The sequence below is a fragment of the Triticum aestivum genome, chromosome 2A, assembly GCF_018294505.1.
Source record: "Triticum aestivum cultivar Chinese Spring chromosome 2A, IWGSC CS RefSeq v2.1, whole genome shotgun sequence".
Lineage (NCBI taxonomy): Eukaryota > Viridiplantae > Streptophyta > Magnoliopsida > Poales > Poaceae > Triticum > Triticum aestivum.
In genome coordinates, this window is record NC_057797.1 from 236196850 (window position 1) to 236218306 (window position 21457).

Genomic DNA, 21457 nt, shown 5'->3' on the forward strand with positions numbered 1-21457 from the left:
CAACAAAATGCAAATAAAATATGATATGCTTATGATGACCTATGTATAATACCCAAATTGAAAATTTGGGATGTTACACGTATGACTACATCAACCGGGTTGTCATAATGCTTCTGCTTACGGTCTGCGGGGGTACGTGGACAACACTCCCCCCGCTCGTTGCTATGCATCACCTAGATGGATCTTGCATGTGCGTAGGATTTTTTTTAAATTACTGCGTTCCCAACAGTCACCACCAGAGTCTATGGCAGGCGAAGACCACCCTTTGTCAGAATTACTTGTACTAGTTGTCCCCCTTCAAATTGGCTATTGTGGGATCCCTTCCTGCCTAATATTTGGGGAGGGGACCCGGGCCTCTATATATAGGACTAGCCACCACCGTAGGAGGGGTATCTCACCTCATCTGGGACTGGATCCATTCCACCAAGGCCACCATACAAGCTCACCGAGTTCATCCCTTGTACTTGTTCATCCTCAGCCTACAAGGCAATTCACCACCCCACATTGGAGTCGGGGATTACACCATAATGGTGGACCGAACTAGTATAAACTCTTGTGTCCCTTGTTCCTCGGGATCGACGAGTTAGGCTTTAAGATCGTGGCAAGAGCGTGAGCTAGGGGGAGAGAGATCTTCATGCGCACCCCAGTGTTCGAACCTCAAGGGTTTGCCGACACCTGTAATCCGACAACGAAGGTGGCAGATGTCCAGAGTGAGCATCCGGGCCACCCATGACATAGCCCAAAGGGGAGTTTCTCGGAGTGGCCAGGAGAGTGTCATGCAATAGATCGGGTTTGTTGGAATGTCGTTGGTCCACCAAAATGGGTGCATGAGGCCATCAATTCTGTGGTGTGCGTATAGTGTACTAACCTCTGTAGAGTGTATAATCTATTGCTAGCCGTGTCCTTGGATATGGACATAGTTCGTAGTAGGTTCGATAGCCACGTCTGCTCATGTTCATGCATTCAACTTGTTAAATGCTTTGTTGTTGTTTGTCAAGTTTGCTTTGCTTGCTGTGAGCTTGCGACTACATTAAAAGTACTCACCTGGTGTGTCATGCCAGATGCAGGAGAAGCCGTACCAGGAGTTGGTGTCGTTCGGTTTGATGCGATTTAGGCCGTGTCCCAGTAGTATTCTTGTGGAGTGGAGTCTCGCTACCTCTTTGTTCCGCTACCAAGTAGGAGTATCACCTTTCATCAAGGACCCCGAGATGTCTACTAAATAATGTATATAAGTTTAGCTACACCGTGCGTGCCGCTTGGCCTCGACTTCTATGTAATATGTAAACCTTTGTATCCGGAAGAGATCAATAAAGTTGTTGCTTTCTATACCAAGTTGTTGTGTATTGCTAGAAGACTTGATCTCTGGGATGGCTGTCGGTGTCAAAACCGGCATCTCGGGTAGGGGGTCCCGAACTGTGCGTCTAGGCCGGATGGTAACAGGAGGCAAGGGACACAAAGTTTTACCCAGGTTCGGGCCCTCTCGATGGAGGTAAAACCCTACGTCCTGCTTGATTAATATTGATGATATGTGTAGTACAATAGTAGATCTACCACGAGATTAGAGAGGGTAAACCCTAGAAGCTAGCCTATGGTATGATTGTTGTTGTCTATGTTGTCCTACGGACTAAAACCCTCCGGTTTATATAGACACCGGAGAGGGTTAGGGTTACACAAAGTCGGTTACAATGGTAGGAGATCTGAATATCCGTATCGCCAAGCTTGCCTTCCACGCCAAGGAAAGTCCCTTCCGGACACAGGACGAAGTCTTCAATCTTGTATCTTCATAGTCCAGGAGTCCGGCCATCCGGACACCCCCTAATCCAGGACTCCCTCAGTAGCTCCTGAACCAGTCCGGCACGCAAATTGTCTTCGGCATTGCAAGGCGGATTCCTCCTCCAAGTACTTCATAGAAGATTTTGAACACAAGGATAGTGTCCGGCTCTGCAAAATAAGTTTCACATATTGCCATAGAGAGAATAATATTTACACAAATCTAATCTGCTGACGTATTCCGTAGTGCGACACACCATGGCCAAGCCTTTATCCGAGTCGTTTTATTACCACACCTCAGCGCGTCATGCGAGGCGGTTTCCTTGGCACGTCTTGTTAAAGCAGAGATCGTGTCCCCTTATTCCGGGATTCTCATCAATACGTGCGTGGGTAACCCAACCGCTTCTAGGACTCCTAGATTATAGGAAAGCCCAACCAGACATGGAGAGGACGCTTGATATTCACCCTCTTTATAAAGGGTCAAGGCTTTTATTTTTCCCTCCTGCGCTCAATCGAATCCTTCCCCCACCTCAAGCTCAAGCGCCCAAAGTTCAGGTCAGGTGCTCCGAACCTTCAGTCATGTACGGACCTAGCCTTCAAGGCCGATGGGTGCCTTCCTCTGTCATGGAAGAAGACATCAAAAAGTTGAGGGGGGCCAGATATCTGACCGCCGAGATTCCGCATCGGCTGCCTGCCCGAGGGCAGGCCGTCCCCTCCCTCGAACCCAACGAGATCGTCGTGTTCGTCTCTCACTTCCTCTGAGGTTTAGGCCTTGCTCTGGATCCTTTCGTCAGGGGCTTGATGTTTTATTACGGGCTAGATTTCCATGATCTAGCTCCAGACTCCTTTCTTCATATCACGACATTTATTGTCGTGTGTGAGGCCTTCCTCCGGGTTACCCCTCACTTTGGACTATGGCTCAAGACCTTTGAAGTAAAGCCGAAGATGATCGAGGCGCAACATGCAGTGTGTGGAGGTGCCTCAATACGCAAGATGACGGGAGCTTCATGGCCCAAAGGTTCCATTCCAGAGGTGTCTGAATTGTGGCAAAAGGAGTGGTTCTACATCACGGCCCCTAGAAGTGCCAAGTGGGCGGCCGCCCCTGTTTTCCGCCCGGGCCCTCCACCACAACTGATCTCATGGATTAGCAGAGGATTGAGCTGGGGTCCAGCCAAGGACGTACCTATACTGCAAAGCCGCATTCAAGATATCCTCAATGGAGATTTCAGTTTGGTTGCAGTAACACAAGTTATGCTGGTTCGTCAAGTCCAGCCTTGCAAACGCCGGCCCCTTCACTTGTGGGAGTTCAATCCCGAGGGACCGCGTGCCATTCAAAATTTCCTCGGCCTGACGCACGAGGAGATGTACAAGTCATTCTTCGGACCTCAGGTAGAGTGTCCGGAAATCACCGAGGACGTGGGCCTCAGCAGTTACCGCGCCGCCGAACATGTAAGAAATCTTCCGGCCGAACATACTGTCTCTTATTTGTTACGAAGTTATTTCTGAGAGTTTGCTTTTTGATCAGGACTGGCTAGCAAAGGCGAAGTTGATTCGGTGTTCGGCCCCCCTCCCTGAGGGTTTGGAAAATCCGGTACTGGAAAAGATGCTCCAGATCGCACCTTGCCTGGAGCCCTTGAAGGAAGATACTGTGGAGGATAATAAGGGCAGACGCGGGCCCCCAACGCTACCCATTCTAACCGAGGGAGCGGGCGTCTCAATGAAGGAAGACGACCGGAAGAGGAAAAGGACCGCACCCGTGGATTCGGAAGCCGAAGCTTCCAAACGAGAGAAGAAGTCTCCCACCGAGAGTCCTACCTTGGGGGGTGCTGTTGCCGCACAAAGTTCGTGGGGGGATCAATTCTCCCACGAGTCGTAAGTGACCCGAAATACTTTAACAGTACAGATATGCCATCTTTTTCTTCGGAGAAAATAACCACCGCATATATGTTTTGCAGTTTGGGCCTTAGCCCCTCTCAAATGAGCTCGTCTTCGGGGGATCTTCTTCCAGAGATGATGGAGAGCGAAATGCCTCCTCTGGACTCCTCCGCTCTAGAAGCGGGCAACCCTGAAGTGTCGTCACGGAGGGCATCTCCGAGTCCAGCGAGGCCAGAAGATAATCCCGTCGACCCCCGAAGCTCCTAGTGTCCGGCTCCCGAAGAGAGTAGACAAAAGAGTCTGACACCGTCTAGTGCGCGATCGGATGTTCTGAGGGAGTTGGTGGGGCGAGCGGCTATTTCCGATGACCACCGTGTGCTGATGAATAAGCTTTTATGAGTCTACTGATAGGCTTTGAGGTACGTAAAATAATGTGTGATAGTCCTGCACATGCTAGGTGCGCCCTGTGTAGATAGTAGCCCCTGAGACTCTTGTTGTCATTGGGAACGACGACGATCAGAGGATCATAATCCCAGGTAGTAACCATACTGCCGCTATGTGCAGGTGGTGGAAGCTCCGGTGGATAGCCGGACTAGCGAGTTTGCCCATTTAAAACGGCAGTTGGATGCGGCAGACGTCGACATCGAGCTTGTTAACAAAAGGCTTGACGAGGCACAGGGTAAGTGTCGTTATCTAGTAAACACCACGTAGTAAGAGCAGCATGATGCCAGTATCTTTAATATGTTGTGACTGCAGATGGAGCTGCCACTGTTGAAGCCTTGCGGGCAGAACTTGCCCGAGCCAAGGAACAAGCGAGGTTGGGTAATGCGGCTGCTTTGAAGGCGGCCGAAGAGTTGCAAGCCGAGAAGGCTGCGCACGGCGAGAGCCGAGATAAGATGGCCAAGATGGGCATGGAATTAAAAGCCGCCGCCAACCGTTGCCGGGTTCTTGAAAAGGAAAACCAGGCGAAGGCATTGGACCTTGAATGCTGCGACGGGAAAAGACCTCCGCTCTGCTATGAGGGCAAAGAAGGAGGAGCTGTGGGAAGCCGGAGATATTGTAGCTGGGAAATCCTTTATGTTGCGGAGGAAGTTCGGAGATCCACGGTATGCCCCTCTGGATCGGCTGTGGAGTTCGGAGGATGTGTATATGGATTTGGCAGCGAGCGCTGCCGATGTGGCCAAGTACTTCCAGGGTCAGGCGGACCGTGAAGTAGACCAGCTGTTTTGGAGATAATTCCATTCTCCTGAGCATCCGCTTTCATTGACTGACCAATTAGCCGAATGGGCCGAACTAAATAGGTTGTCCAGACTCTCCATGAGGTCTGTTGTGGATCAGCTATGGCCGGAAAGGTTAAAACCGAACGGCTATTTCAGCTTGGTGCAGCAGTTCCTTGACGTGGTGCCGCACATTAATGCGATGAAGAGGTCGGCATGCATAGAGGGCGCACGGATGGCCTTTGCCCGTGTTAAAGCACACTGGGCGGAGATGGATGCTACCACTGTTGCAGCGCGGGATTCGGCCATACGTCGACGGGCTGCTGAGCACTACTTTGAAGAAGTTCTTGAGGGTGATCGTTTGATAGAGACCCAGTGCTCAAAAAATATAATGTTTGAGTGATATGTAATCTCATTGTAAGCGAAACGCTTTTATAGATTTTTATAAGGCTATTTTTATACTTTTGCCTGAAAGTAAGATGATGCCTCCTGGGCAGCCGTTTATGTATACATGTGTATAACCTGCAAGATTGCAGTCTTCGGCTTCAACCCCCACCCATATAATGCGGAGGTGCTTGCAAGAACACGCGTTCACACTTAACCCAACGTCTTGGTCCTATTAAGGAGGTGATAGCGGAGCGAGCGAGGCAACCGGACTATAACGCTTTAACACTTTCACTTAGCCATGGGAGTTTGACAGTGGGGCTACTAGATAGCCCCTGGTGGCTCCGCACTCTCCCGATCCTGGGGTGCATACATGCTTGGCCGGAAAACAGCCCTTCGTTAAGGCGGAGTAATTCTAACATTCCCATAGGTTATCGAGTGGTTGACCAGTCTCACGCTATATCATGACAGCCAGTTTTCGGCTTTCTCTACTAAGGTGCTCGTCCGGATGAACCAGGGCACAATCGCAGAAGTTCTCCTGGTGCTACCTTAGCCGGTAAAGCGGAACGTAAGGCACCAAAACACAGGAGCCGGGCAAACCCAACATTTGAACAAAGACAATGATTCGGAGCTGATGCATATAGGGCCAAACTCGCGACGCCGAACACTCCCTAAAGTATTTGGTCTTTGTGGTATAAACCGGGCCTAAATAATGGCCTTTGTAGAAGCCCCTTGTGTCCAGGTACGTGCATTGTTCTGGCGTGGCCACATTCCAAGACATCAGCATCCTTCTCAACGGTGGATATGTACCAACAAGAGACAGTAAAAAAGGTTTACGTAGGGTCTTAATCTAAAAATAATCCTTGGAGCGGGTCCCTGCTGCACGTCTGCGCCTGTGTCTTCGTTGTGCCGTATCCTGGACGGGTGTAGCACGATGATCATCTGTAAAAGAGAGGAATTTAGGTGAAAAAGGTTGTCGTGCAAAAAGATAGTTTCTTAAAGAAACCATGCATAATTCAAGATGAGGAGAAATTGCCACATGTCTGCGCGCGTTAAGCCCCTTGCATTGACGAATAGGGGTGTGACCATTTATTCGGTATAAGTAGCGGCGCCGGACTCGATTAGTTGTGTATGAGGTCTTGACGACCTATTGGATGCTTTCGCTGGTCCAGGCGCTTTTAGTGTGCGGCTGCCAAGGCCGCCTCACTCACTTTGGCATGCAGAGATCGCTTGATATTTCCGTGCACTGTAATGATGCCACGTGGACCGGGCATCTTGAGTGTGAGGGAGGCGTAGTGTGGTATTGCATTAAAGCGAGCAAAAGCTCTGCGTCCGAGCAGTGCTTGATAGCCACTTTGAAACGGAGCGATGTGGAAAGTTAAATGCTCGCAACAGAAGTTATCGGGGGAGACGAATATAACTTGTAGTAGGAGGGAGCCCGTACAACGAGCCCCTGGGCCTGGCGTTACTCCTTTAAAGATAGTATTGCTATGGCAGATTTGTGTTGGGTCTAAACCCATCCCGCGGATTGTATCCTGATATATTAGGTTTAGGCTACTGCCGCCGTCCATCAAGACTCGTGTGAAGTGATATCTGCCAATTACTGGGTCTAATACCAGGGCAGCCCACCCTGCATGTCAGATACTTGCAGAGTAATCGTGATGGTCGAAAGTGATCGGTTGAGACGACCAGTGGCAGGACTTTGTGGTGACAGGCACTTGGGTATATTTTCCTGGGAGTGCCACGTTGTTTTTCCCTTGATCACATGTAGCACGTTTACTGTTTTGACTTCTGGTGGAAATTTCTTTTGTTCCCCCGTGTCTTGCTTGGGAGGCTCGTCCTCGTCTTCACTTGGCGTATCCTCCCCCTTGTGTACGGCGTTGAGCTTGCCGGACTGCTTGAAGACCCAACATTCTTTGTGGGTATGATTAGCAGGTTTACCAGGGGTACTATGGATCTGACATAATTGGTCCAGAATTTTGTTGAGGCTGGACAGTTCATCCCTGGTGCCTTTAGGGGGGCGGCTTTTGACCTGGCCGAGAGCTTTTGAATCCAGCATTTACTGTCGTGCCCTTCGTGCTATCTTCTTTATTCCGGCGTTTGTTATTGCTGTTGCGCCGTGATTTCCCGTTTCCATATCTAACTTCAGATGTACTGGGGTCGCTGGTGCTGCATCTGGCGAGCCAGCTGTCCTCACCCGTGCAAAAGCGGGTCATGAGGTTTGTTAATGCGGCCATCGTTCTCGACTTATTTTGGCCGAGGTGTCTAGCGAGCCATTCGTCACGGACGCTATGCTTGAAAGCCGCTAAGGCTTCAGCGTCCAGACAGTCGACAATCTAGTTCTTTTTAGTAAGAAACCTGTTCCAAAGCTTTCAGGCTGACTCTCCGGGCTGTTGAGTTATATGGCTCAAATCGTCTGCATCCGGAGGTCGAACATAAGTCCCTTGAAAATTTGCCCAAAAGGCGTCTTCGAGCTCTTCCCAACTTCCAATGGAGCTTTCGGGGAGGCCTTTGAGCCAGTGACGAGCTGGCCCTTTGAGCTTGAGGGGTAAGTATTTGATGGCGTGGAGATCATCTCCTCGAGCCATATGGATGTGAAGGATATAGTCCTCAATCCAAACCCCAGGGTCTGTTGTTCCATCGTATGCCTCTATATTTACGGGCTTGAATCCCTCTGGAAATTCATGGTCCAGCACCTCATCGGTGAAACATAGGGGGTGTGCGGCACCCCTATAGCTGGGTGTACCGCGTTGTTCGGATGTTTGTTGTGTTGCATTGTATGCTAGGGCGCCCTTGCGTGGTCCATAGATGGATCTTGTTGCGCCGTCCTTTGGGTGCGAACCCTCGCCTGGGTCGTGTGTTGTATTGTGAGCGGTGTTGTATGCCGCTTTGTGTTGGTAGAGGGGTCGTCTATCCGACCAGGTGGCTGCTTTGATTGGTTTTGGGGGGTCTGAGGCCTCCTCATCGAATTCGGGTAGCAGCTTCCGCTTTGGGTAGCTCTTGGAGGGGCGATTGTCGCCGTACCTTGCTATAGTGTTGAGTATTTTGCTCCATCTAAATTGGAGTGTGTCTTGTGCGGCCTTGAGCCTTCGCTTCTACTTTTTAAGGCTCCTCGCGGTGGCAACAAGCCTTTTACGGGCGTTCTGCTGCTCCGGGTGCCTGTCCGGCGTTATGTCGTCCGGACCATTATCCTAGATAGGATTTGTTTGTTCGGTTTGATTATCCGGATTGCCGTTGTCTGGCAGCGGTTCGCCCTGCTCCAGCGCTGGGTCTGTGTGATCATTATTTCTGTCGAGGCGGGATTTGGGGCGGCGCTTGCGTCGCCGTTTTGACTGCTTTTCGAGGGAACAAGCCTTCGGTGCGTCCTTCCGCTCCTCGTCGTCATCTTTTGGTGCGTCCACCATGTATACGTCGTATGACGAGGTGGCGTTCCAGGGCTCAGTAGGCGCTGGTTCTTCATCGTCTCCTTCATCGGCGTCCATACCGTCGATGTCGTCGGGGTCGAGGTCGAGCATGTCGGTTAAATCATCGACAGTGGCTACCAAGTGGGCGGTGGGTGGGTTTTGAATTTCTTCATCGTCCGAACCCCAACCTTGCCGACCGTAGTCCGGCCAGGGCTCTCCTAATAAAGAGAGAGACTCCAGTGTCTTCAGAATATCACCGAAAGGCGAGTGCTGAAAGATGTCCGCGGCGGTAAACTCCATGATCGGTGCCCAATTAGATTCGATCGGCAGGGGCGCGGAGGGTTCGGAGTCCGGCTCCTCGGGGTCACGAGTCTCGTGGAGTGTGGGGCTGGTGTTCAGCTCAATCGCCGTTGGGTTCGCAGCCCCCGAGGTGGCGTCCAACTGCCCATCCTTGATCGGCGCAGTTGGCTCCGAATTAAGGGTCGAAGCTGATGCGGGTGCGGCCTCTAGGGCACTGTTCGGTGGCAGAGCTAGATCATGCTTGTCGGGACAGTGCGGCGCGCTCGGCAGTGGCTCGAATCCGTCGAAGATCAAGTCCCCGCAGATGTAAGCCGTGTAGTTTAAACTTCCGAATCAGACCTGACGGCCAGGGGCATAGCTTTCGATCTGCTCCAGATGGCCAAGTGAATTGGCCCGTAGTGCGACGCTGCCGAAGACGAAGATCTATCCGGGGAGGAAGGTCTCACCCTAGACTGCATCGCTATTGATGATCGTAGGAGCCATCGAGCCTGACGGCGACGACACAGAGGAACTCTCAATGAAAGCACCAATGCCGGTGTCAAAACCGGCGGATCTCGGGTAGGGGGTCCCGAACTGTGCATCTAGGCCGGATGGTAACAGGAGGCAAGGGACACGAAGTTTTACCCAGGTTCGGGCCCTCTCGATGGAGGTAAAACCCTACGTCCTACTTGATTAATATTGATGATATGGGTAGTACAAGAGTAGATCTACCACGAGATCAGAGAGGCTAAACCCTAGAAGCTAGCCTATGGTATGATTGTTGTTGTCTATGTTGTCCTACAGACTAAAACCCTCCGGTTTATATAGACACCGGAGAGGGTTAGGGTTACACAAAGTCGGTTAAAATGGTAGGAGAGCTGAATATCCGTATCGCCAAGCTTGCCTTCCATGCCAAGGAAAGTCCCTTCCGGACACGGGACGAAGTCTTCAATCTTGTATCTTCATAGTCCAGGAGTCCGGTCATCCGGACACCCCCTAATCCAGGACTCCCTCAATGGCATTGCAAGGTAAGTTGGTTACTATGAGCCGGGTGCCACAACGCTTGGTATCAGCGCATGCTGACTATAGAACGCCCTAGATAGCCGACGTGTTAGAAAGCGGTAGATAGAAATCCATGGGCGATTTGAGTGTGCTTTGCACTTGGTTGCTGCATTGCATGCATATAGCTTATTTTATTACTGACCGACTAATGTTGTGAGTGTAGATGGCTCCCGTTCCATATCCGTATCAGCCTAAGACTAGACCTTCCACCTTTCCCCACCTTCTTCATAACGTTTGGCGTTGACTCTACCCCGACGGTCATGACCCGGTGTACCGGGAGCAACCTTCAGATGCGGTATATGAGTACCACTCGGAGGTCGTCATGCACAACAGTACCATGATGGGAACCTACACCCGCTCCACCAAGGGCGGATTACCTTCTTCACCTGACCAAGTGGTCCAGTTTGCTGCATTCGAGGCTCTCATCGATTTGCGCTATCACTGGTGCGCATCGGTCCTAAACAAACGGTTGTTAACCCCTTTCCATGATGGCCTTCGGAACCATCGCCAAGTGAGTGTGTGCGATAGGGGCTCCTTCCCACACGACCCGGAAACCGTCGGGGATATGGAACCATGATCTAGAGGCTTTCCAAAATGTAATCGTGTGGGATGCAGCACACACTAAATTCTTTCGCACGCGTGGTATCAGTGATAAAGCGATTCTAATGACGCAGCCATACGGTCTGCCGTAACGAACTGTTTGGGAAACAGTATGTAAGGCACACGGGCCAACATAGGAACTATGTGCGATTTGTGCCCTATCGCACACGAGTTTCCTGCGTAACCCGTCTGCCATGCTAGACTCCATCGCACACATTTTCCAACAATTACCGTATGTGATAATGTTCTATCACAAACGGTTCAGGAGCCCCTTTGCACACATACAAGTGCTGCAACCGTTTGTGATTTGTTAGGTATTACCAGCGGTTGCCACAAGAGTGACGTGTGCTTTTCATTTGGGATCCCACACATTTCCTAAAAAATACGACTGGGATTGTATTTTGCATTGGGCACAGTTTACTCCTAGTTCTCGTGTGCAATAACGCGATATCACGAATGGTTCCGGAGAACCTATGCACACGTAGTAGCGCTGCAAATCGTTTGTGATCTGCTGTGTATCACCGACGGTTCCGCTATGATTAATGTATGCTTTTTTATGTGGATCGCACACACTCATTTAGTTGAACCGTGTGTGGAGCAATTGCCAGGTTAAAACAAAAATATCCCATTTTGAATCGGCACGGAAAAAGCAAATTCGCCACAATATTAAATTGAACAAATAAACAAAAATATCCCATTTTGAATCAGCACGTAAAAAGCAAATTCGCCACAATATTCAATTGAACAAATAGTGTCCACACGAAGAACATTCATCAGATTTCGCAACAATTCCAATTGAACATATGGTAGCTAAATTCCAATGATTTGTCCACACACATATGCATTACATAATTAATCATAGTGTTTGAAATACGAATACCTCATCAGATGGAAAACAATGGATCCATGTGTTATATGTTTAGCGGCTAAATCTTACACAGTGTTTCAGGAGAACGAATGCTGAAATCTTCATTATCACCGGTGGGATTGATGTAGTGATCCAGGAAGAAGTCGCTGATAAATCTCCGAACCATCATCAATTCACCAGTCGGGAGCGGTTCAGGGGTCCTCGGTTTTAAGATGAGCTGCAGTATTTTTAAGATCAGAATGTGCCATATGAGTGGAGTAGAAGATATTAATTAAGATAGACTTACTGGTACTAATTCGCGAGGATCATCACAACTATCAGCAGGTTTCCAGATGGAGATCATGTGTCTGCAAACATAGTATCCACAAAGGTTGGTCCCTGCTTCTTGCTGAGGACACTGAATTTTTTTTTACAAAATTAGTCATGTATTTGTCTTGTTAGAAATAACCTAACACGCGTTAGATGTATTTTTTTCTTTGGACTAAAAAGAAAGAGGTTCATTTAGAAGCTTGAACATTTGACTAGCGTAAGGAAAGGTATTTGCACTCTGTTGGATAAATTTTCCAAAAATAATGGATTTCAGTGTGTTACCGGAGAAATGATCTCCTGCTGCACGGGTTGTTCCGTCTTGAACAGGTTCCCTGGTTTAGTTTTCCACAATGCGAGCACACTACAAATGATGATGAATTTTGAAAACATCTATTATTGAACCAGATATGAATGCAAATTAATTTCAGCATCATAGAATTCAATACCTATCCAAGAATTGCTGAACATCCGTCAGATCCTGAGTGTTTGTTGACTCTTTGAGAAAATCGATGTACTAAACTGTGTTATTGTTTGGAACAATGAATACCAATATCCAGTGATTGCTACATATTAAGAAATACATGAACTTACGAATGATGTCGAAATCTGAAAGACAATCAGTGTATGCGTGGTTGTTTACTTGACTTACCATTCATGATATGGCTAGAGAAATGATTGTGCATGGGACGTGTTTTTGAAGATACGAAGGATCGTGTTAACGGCCCAGTCCCATCGGTCCTTACCATCTAATGTTGTGCCATTTGCTAATGCAGGATCTATGAAATACACACTCTCCCTTATTCTTCTCCACGCGCTTAATCCCCCGAGAGGAATAAAATGCAGTTAGTTGTTTATTATTTACAACATTGTATGGAGAAATTGATCAAAGTTTGTTAAGTACTTACAAAATCAGGCATCTAACAAGAGTGGCATCGAGGATGTTGAAGTTGAAGAAGAGATGTAAGTCCTTGAAACTCACATTGATGGAACCAGCATCATGTCGGAAATGATCTCTATTGTAGTGGACTAGCAAAGCATGATAACCTGCTGACATTTGATCCATGTAATATTCATGTAACTCGCGGCAACTGGAGCTGCACTCATCAAAGTATTCGCCAACAAGAAATGGCTGGCCATGGACATAATTGCATGCTTCAAGTACGTCTGCTTTCCTTTTAGCAAGCTACAATTCTAATTCTTCATCATCCATGGTGTCAGAAATAATATTACTCCCTGATTCAAACAACCTGCTGTTAATTTGGTTCTGTGCGATGAGTGCTTTAAGTAAGAGGCAATCATTCTCTTTCCTCTTCACTCTCCTGCTGCACTTCCTCGTGGTCGTGGTTGTAGCCTTTTTGGCCACTTCCTTCTTGGTAGTTGAAGCATTTCTGGCAGAACATCTGGTTACCTACAAGGTAGACTGCTGAGCAGACGGTGAAGCTTGGACGGACTTCTTAGCAGACAGTTTATCTATGCCAGACCGTTGAGCTGGTGGTGCTGCTGTGACGGACTGCTGGGCTGTAGGAGCAGAGGCATCGGACTGCAGACCATGCGTTGAAGCTATGTCAGGTTTTTGCGCATGTGGTGCCAACTTGTCAATGTGCTGAGGAGGCCGTGCCAACACATTGGTTTGCTGAGCAGGAAGTGCCGACGCATTGGTATGCTGATCACGGGCCTGCGGACCGATTGACTGATGAGCAGTCGGTTCTGGACCTACGGACTGCTTAGCAGGCGGTTTTGAAGCATCAGACTGCTTAGCAGTCTGTTCCACCAGGTTGGTCTCCTGAGCATGTGCTGCAGCTGGGTCTCCCCCCGCTGCTTCAGCGGCCGGCATCTGAACCGGTGGTGCGTCATTAGCAGTTGTAGGCCTTGCCACTGGCTGCTTTGGGGTGGAGGATGACATGGCATGTACGCCACAAAGTTGGGCCGGCTGATCATAGGGTAATGCGTCAGCCCGCGAGAGCTGGTGTGGCAAGGAGAGCGTCACCGATTGAGGGGAGACAGTGGTTGCTCTTGGCGGGGCTTCAGGAATCTCATCGATGAACTCTATTTCCTTTCATGGCCACTGGATGTGATGTAACAGTGTTTCTCCCAAGGTCCTTTGCTCATGAAGTCTCCTAGGACATTCTTCATGGAAAATTCATTGAATCCAGGCTTTGCTTCAGCCATGTAGCACTTCACACAGCCCGGCTTCAATGGCACATTGTACAAGAAGAGGCCATCTTCCAAGAAGGGTGGGCAAACCCAGGTTGTTGCACATTTTAATGTACCTTCATAATGTGTAAGCACGCCCTTTAGTCTGTCTTTCATTCCAATAGATCAGATATAGCATCATCACGAGCAGCTGCAGTCTCAATGTCGCTGGGGTCAGCTGATGCACAGCTACTCTTGTGAAGTGTTGTCGCGAAATAAGCAGCAGCATCCATGCCCGCCTCCCCTCCCATCCGCTGGCTATCTGTCAGTGTTAGAGTCTTCTGCATCATCATTGACTCCTCAACATCCTTTCCATTAGCCGGATATGTCTCCTTCTTCAACTTTTCAAACAATGCTTTCTGCTTCATTTCACTCCTCACTTTTTTCATGCTGAGCCGCTCTTCTTTGCTGAGTGTGAAAGCCCTCTTGTGCGGGACATTAACACCTATACCCCTTGCACGGCCAGGGGGCTCTTTTGTGTCCAGAGCAATGGACAGAATGTCACATGGCCCTGAGTTCCTTTAGAATCTTCCAGGGATCTTGGAAGCATCTACCATCACTTCATACAGTTTGGCGTCACGTGCGTTTTCAAAGTAATAAGTTCCATCATCACGCCTCTTTGCACGTGCCCGCAAGTAGTCTCTGGCGTGTTCGCCCTTGATTTCACTAAAGGCTGGATTCCCACCCGCCGCTACTGCTTCTTTGTCCTGCTGTTCCCATATTAGTTTCATGACGTAGTATCCTGCCACATCCATACGGTGCGGGTGTATGTTCTTCTTTTGATGTTCTGATTGCTTGAAACTCTTCACAGTAAACTTTGGAGTTGCCCTGGCCCTTTTGTATTCTGCCCAGTCTGGCTTTGTAATTTGGGGGTATGTGGGGATTGGGTCCTTGCCTTCACTCAAGTACTTCTTGTACAACACGTGCTACCAGTTTCTCCAAGCATCCCTAGCGTTCTTCATTGCAGCATGTTCCACCTGCATTCTCCACCGCTCTGGAACGTTGAAATGATCCATGATCTCCCGGACTATCCTTCGCCTTGTTTCTGTGTCAGCCTTCCGAAACCCTGGCAGATTTAATGTTGAGCCTTGCCCTGCCAACAAATCCACACACACTCCTGAACCTCATGCATGCTTTATCTGGTTTAGTTGGAGCCTAGGACTTTAAATCAATCTCGGTTACTTCATATACACCTTTAGGCTAGTGTGTGGGCTTCCTTGGAGCGTTCCTCCGTGTCCTGACTGGAAGGGTAATGGCTATAGCTCTATCCCGTTCAAGACTACTTGATCCCTCACAATCTGCTGAAGACCAAGGGTTGTCCGAATCAGATGAAGATACATGGCCTAAATGAGTGATGTCACTGCTACTCGGCATCTACAGAGAACACATGTGAAACTCAGGAAAGGAGGATAAGCATAAAACTAACAACTTGGTATCAAGCTTTCTAAACATGCCATGCAGTAATTTAGAAAATGTACGGCTAATTTGTTAAGTTTGTGTGACTCGGGCGCCCGCGATCTGTAAATAGGCAGTAACTTATTGGAACAAATACAACTTATATGTAGTAAGGAAGGTAGATAATGAACATATATATGCTCTCTGTTATTTATAGCCAGTTTGGGAACATACAGAACAAAATAGGAAGAGGGATTGCAAAGAAATATGCCTCACCGCGATGGAGAGCAGTAACTAACAGGCTTCTTAATGCAAACCCGGGTGGACCACATGAGAGGCGAGGGTCATTGCATAAATATGCTCGAGGGTGGCTGGCAAGCAAACGAAGACGGCGAGGCGCGGGCCGCCACGTGTTCGGAATGGATGTGGAGGTAGGCTTGACGCCGAAGAGTGGGCACACGACCGGGGTGAGCACAGCGGCGCTGGAGAGGGTTCTGCTGTGGATCTGGGGGATGGGGGAGCTGGCGAACGAGATTGGGTGGACTAGTTGAGTGAAAAGCGGGCGGACGGTGGGGGGGGGGTGTTGGCGGCCTAGGTGAAAAGGGTGAAAAATATCCCCGGTCATTGCGCACGCGGAAAGGCCTATGCAAACGGCTGCCTCTAAGCGCTCGTGCAAAACAGAATAATTTCATTTGAAATGAAGACGTACTAATTTTGAAATGAAGACATGAGTTCATAGTTTCGCCTCTAAATTTTTCGCACGTAAACCAATTAGAATTTTACCACGGGTTTGATTTGCTGGCGCATTTCAGGTCTCATGTGCTATATGTAAGACATTTTTTAGCATTTACCGTGCATGTTGGCATATAAATCAATTCCTAGCCGGACTACATTTCCTGTCGAAAGGGATGAGGATTGCCGTTCGATCTGGGAGCATCCAACGGTGCAGACGTACGATCCATGGGGTTTGGGTTCTAGCCAATCAGAACGCACGACTCACATCGCGCGCGTAGCGAGGGGGGGGGCATCGGCCACGGTTTGGTAGGAACCCCTGTTCAAGAATTCATCCAATTAACCAGTTAACTTGCCGATTAATCCCTACTCATAGGGTCCCCGAGTAGCCGATTACCTGATAAATCGTTCGATTAATTGATTAAATGACTGATTAACTTGCCGATTAGCCTATTAATCCCCTACTCACCAGCCGACCGAACAGCTACCAGTTAATGATTTCCTCAACAATGGTAGGAACACGGCTTTCGTGTGTGAACCGTGTGCTATTTGAAAACATTTTTTTGGGAGGGGCTATTTGAAAAAAATGTACATGTGTTGTCGAAAGGGATGAGGATCACCGTTCGATCAAGGAGAATCCAACGGTGCAGTCGTACGATCCGTGGGGTTTGGGTTCTGGCCAATCAGAACGCACAACTCTGATCGCGCGCATGGCAGATGGTTGGGGGGTGCATCGGCCACGGTTTGGTGGACACACGGCTTTCATGAGTGAACCTGTGCTCTTTGAAAACGTTTACAATACCTAACATCATATTTTTGTTCAAATGAAAACATGAGTTCATCGTTTCGCCTCCAATTTTTTCCATGGTAAGAAATCATGAGTATAGTGGAGAGTGTCATATACTAGTATCATGAATATACAGTACATATGATACTAGTGTATGGTACTACCTTTAATTAATTATAGCGCATAGTATAATACATAGAGTATAGTATCATATATAGATCATATTCATTGTCATGCATGACATAAATTAGCATCGCATTTAACATGATACGGCATCTACCTACTATATGTTACTCTAACCCTCTTTATATATATATTTAATTCTTTGGCACATCAGCATACTTGCTATTTCCGAGTGCATGACATCGTCGGCCACTATCGCCAGCCTTATACAGTGGGAGTATCATATACTATATATATAGTATCATGCATATGATACTAGTGTATGATACTACGTACGTACCTTCATAGTGCATATATAGTATCATAGAGTAGTACTAGCTCCCTCTGTAAACTAATATAAGAGCGTTTAGATTACTAAATAGTGACCTAAACGCTCTTATATTAGTTTACGGAAGGAGTATATATCATAGATGACCGTATTTATGAATTGAGCCCTATAAGGCTGGTTGTAATGGTGAGTATTATATATATACTAGTAGTATCATGCATGCATATATATATATATATATATATATATAGTGTAGCTATGATACTACTTCCGTAATGCATAGTATCATAAGTTAACATCTTAGGTTGCCTTACTAATTTCCATGCATCACACAAAGTAGTAGTACAACATTTGATATGACATGGTATCATGATATGATACCACATCCTCTCTTGTGTGCCACATCATCCAGAAAGTCTAGTTGGCATGCATGATACTGCTTATGATAATACCATTACAACCAGCCTAAACCGGAAAGGAGGGAGTATGAGACTAGCCACAATGGAGAGTAGTACACTAGTAACATACACATATCCCTAGACTATATATGTTACTAGCTTCATAGTGGGTAGTAACATAAGTACAGTGTCATGCAAAGCTTCATTTCTTAGGTTACAGACTCATATTGCATTGGGACATGTGATGCTATAGTAACTAGCTAAGTTACTGAAACTATCTCTCTCCTCATTAACTTATTGCCACATAAGCAAGTTTGCTGAGTTGGAGTCGGTGTTACTACTGAAGTTACTCCCACTGTGGCTAGTCTGATACTAGCTACTCGTCTATGATATACTAGCTACCTCACTAAGAGCATGCATGGTTAATAATACAGCCAAGGGCCGGCTATAAGAAGTTGCCATGTCATATACAGCCAACCTCTTAGCGGGCATGTACAATAATACGTTTTATATACGTACTAGTTTATCAATAGTTGGCCCACCTTACATCCTCACAAAGTGTCTTGGGTCTTGTGTTGCAGCTGGTTCTACTAACCAAGAGCCCACTTCTCTTCTCTTTCCTCCAACTAATAAGCACATATATATTATTCTATGCCTGATAGCCAGACTACCCATAGTGGGAGTAACATAGGTAGTAACATCACACATATCTAGATAAAATAGAGGATGTGGCAAGCAATAAATGAAGAAATGGAGGAAAGTGGATATGTGTGATGTTACTACCTATGTTACTCCCACTGTGGGTATATTCTTACTATAGTATGAGACTACCCACTAGGATAGTAACATAGGTAGTAACATCACACATATCTAGATAAATTAAGTAGATGATGTGCCAAGCAATAAATGAAGAAAGAGAGGAAAGTAGTAACATAGCTAGTTCCTAGTAGTATGAGTAACATCACATGTGCATATCAAGGCAAGATGTGTCTATAGCCTAATAAATGAAGTGTTGCATGTTACCACACATATATGTTACTTCCCACTATAGAGGTAGTAACATAGACTTGTCACACATGGGTATGTTACTAGTCAATGTTACTACCCATTGTGGCTAGTCTGAGTAACATCACACATCTCAAGGCAAGATAAGTTTATAGCCTAATAAAAGAAGTGTTGCATGTTACTACACATTTGTTACTCCCCACTATAGAGGTATTAACATAGACTAGTAACATTCTATGTTACTACCCATTGTCGCTAGTCTTATGTCACTCTATTGTGTACTTACTTGCTCTAATGCATAGTATCATAGAGTAGATAGTATCTTATGTAGTACTTTATTTATATTGTCATGCATGACACATAGTAGCATAACATTTATTATGATACGGTTTCATGATATGATACTTAACCCTCTCTTATTTAATTAATTCTATGAAAACTCATCAAAATTGTCTAGTTGGCATGCATGATACTAGCTATGATACCCCCTTACTATCAGCCTAGCAAAGGTGTATAGATCATTTCGGCGTCGCTTTATGAGTTTTCATCCGTTTGTTTGAGAAGCGGGGAGAGGTTCCAAACAGTTCGGCCGCGAGGTGCAGCCATTGGCGTAGGCCTAGTTGGTATTTTAATTACAGAAAATTCTGATGGAGTTCGGACATCATCAAAATTGATGTGTGCCTGTGGCGTGCTCTCACGACCCCGTGGAAAAAAATGGTAAAGTTTGGCACAAGTTTTGATGATCGATCCTTCCAAACCAGAGCATCTCACTTGAAGGATCATGGTTTTCCAAAAGGAGATGTGTCAATTCAAACTCCTATGATCAATGACTTCGCCTCATAAAAATTTCCATGGTGCGCAATCACCATTATACCACGGGTTTGATTTTTTGGCGCATTTCAGGTATCGTTAGCTATATTTAAGACTTTTTTTGAGATTAACGTGCATTTTGTGCATAAAAATAAAATTACAACCGGAACTGCATGTGCTGTTGAAAGGGATGACGATCACCGTCCGATCTGCGAGCATCCAAAAGTGCAGACGTACGATCCGTGGGGTTTGTGTTCTGGCCAATCAGAAAGCATGACTCAGACCATGGGCGGGGTGGCGGGGTTTGGTCGGCACACGGCTTTCATCAACGAACCATGTGCTATTCGCAAACCAAATTGCATATTTTTGTTCACACATACTGTAGTGAGACCGATTGAGTGTACTACCTCTATGATATAATAGTAATAATAATAATAATAATAGTTCATATTCATTGCCTGAGCTGAAAGCATATCAAGGTTAACATATTAATGGTTCTTACATCAACAGAAAACCGGGCATAACTCACAAATTCAGTACACGCAACAGTTCTAAATTGAACGAATTAAGTTGTAGGGTAGGCATAAAGACTAGTCTTATGACTTAATTCCCATGTACATGGGGGAACTGGGATCATTAAGTTGACCCCGAATGAACTTGGGGTTTTTGATGATTTTACGCTTCTCTGTTGCACTGGTGCGCGATCCCTTGGCTGTCAACTCATCAAATTCATCGTACTCGTCCTGATCGGCAACATCGTCGACACCCAGTACCCTTCTCTTCCCATGCATCGCTAAATGGTCGTTCTTATGCAAGGGGTCTTCCACAAAGAAAATCTGGGTAGCATCGCTGCCAAGAATGAATTGGTCCGCGTGATATGCCATCGTTGTCCTGTTAACACAGGTCTTCCTGTACTCATCAATCCTTACCTGACCAAGAGGGATCCATGCACACCTGAATAATGCCACCTTAACTTTCACATAGTCAAGATCCCAAATCTCTTTGATGGTTCCATAGTATACCCTTTTATCAGCTTCATTTACAGTCATGCATTCTATTCGAACATAGCTGTTTTGGTACGAGGTCTTATTATCACGTTCCTCGGTGTATAACGTGTATCCATTTATGTCATATGCTTGGTACGTCAACACCGTAGGTGATGGCTTTTGTGCCAACCATGTAGCAATGTCATAGATGGATCCTTGTGCCAAACGATTCTTCAACCATTCAGCGTATTTCTTAGTGTGCTCCTTCATCTCCACTTCTAATGAAGGCATCATTGGTAAGAAGCTTTGGCGTATCTCCGCCAAGTGTTCTTCGGCATAAGAAATGAGAACTGGGTTGTTAAGCAGTACCGTCAAATGGGCTTTCTCTGCCAATTCTCCGGGTGCAGCCATTTGCGTGCCAGCAAGGACCGGCTTACCTTTCAGACTTCCCTTGTGGCAAGAGAGGGGCAAACCTATAGGTCTTTGTTTCATGTATTCGGTGCAAAATTCAACCACCTCCTCCGCGGTATAACCTTGTATGATGCTGACAGAAGCGCTTCAGTATTCCCATGAACCGCTCAAAGGGATACATGTTGCGAAGAAACACATGACCACAATACTTTATCTTGTGGACAAGGTGCACAGTGAGATGGACCATGACATCAAAGAATGACGGTGGGAAAAACATCTCTAGGCTGGACAATATTCTTGCAATATCACCTTGCATATTATCCAACTCTTCGGGATCTACAACTTTCTGCCATAGTTTGTTGAAGAAATCATAGAGGTCAATGAGTGTGTTTCTTTTATCTTTGTCCATCAGATTCCTAATGGCCACCGGGAGGATTTCTGTCAACATTACGTGGCAATCATGTGACTTCATGTGTCCCAACTTCATTTTACCTGAGCTCACATCCACAAGACTTCTGATG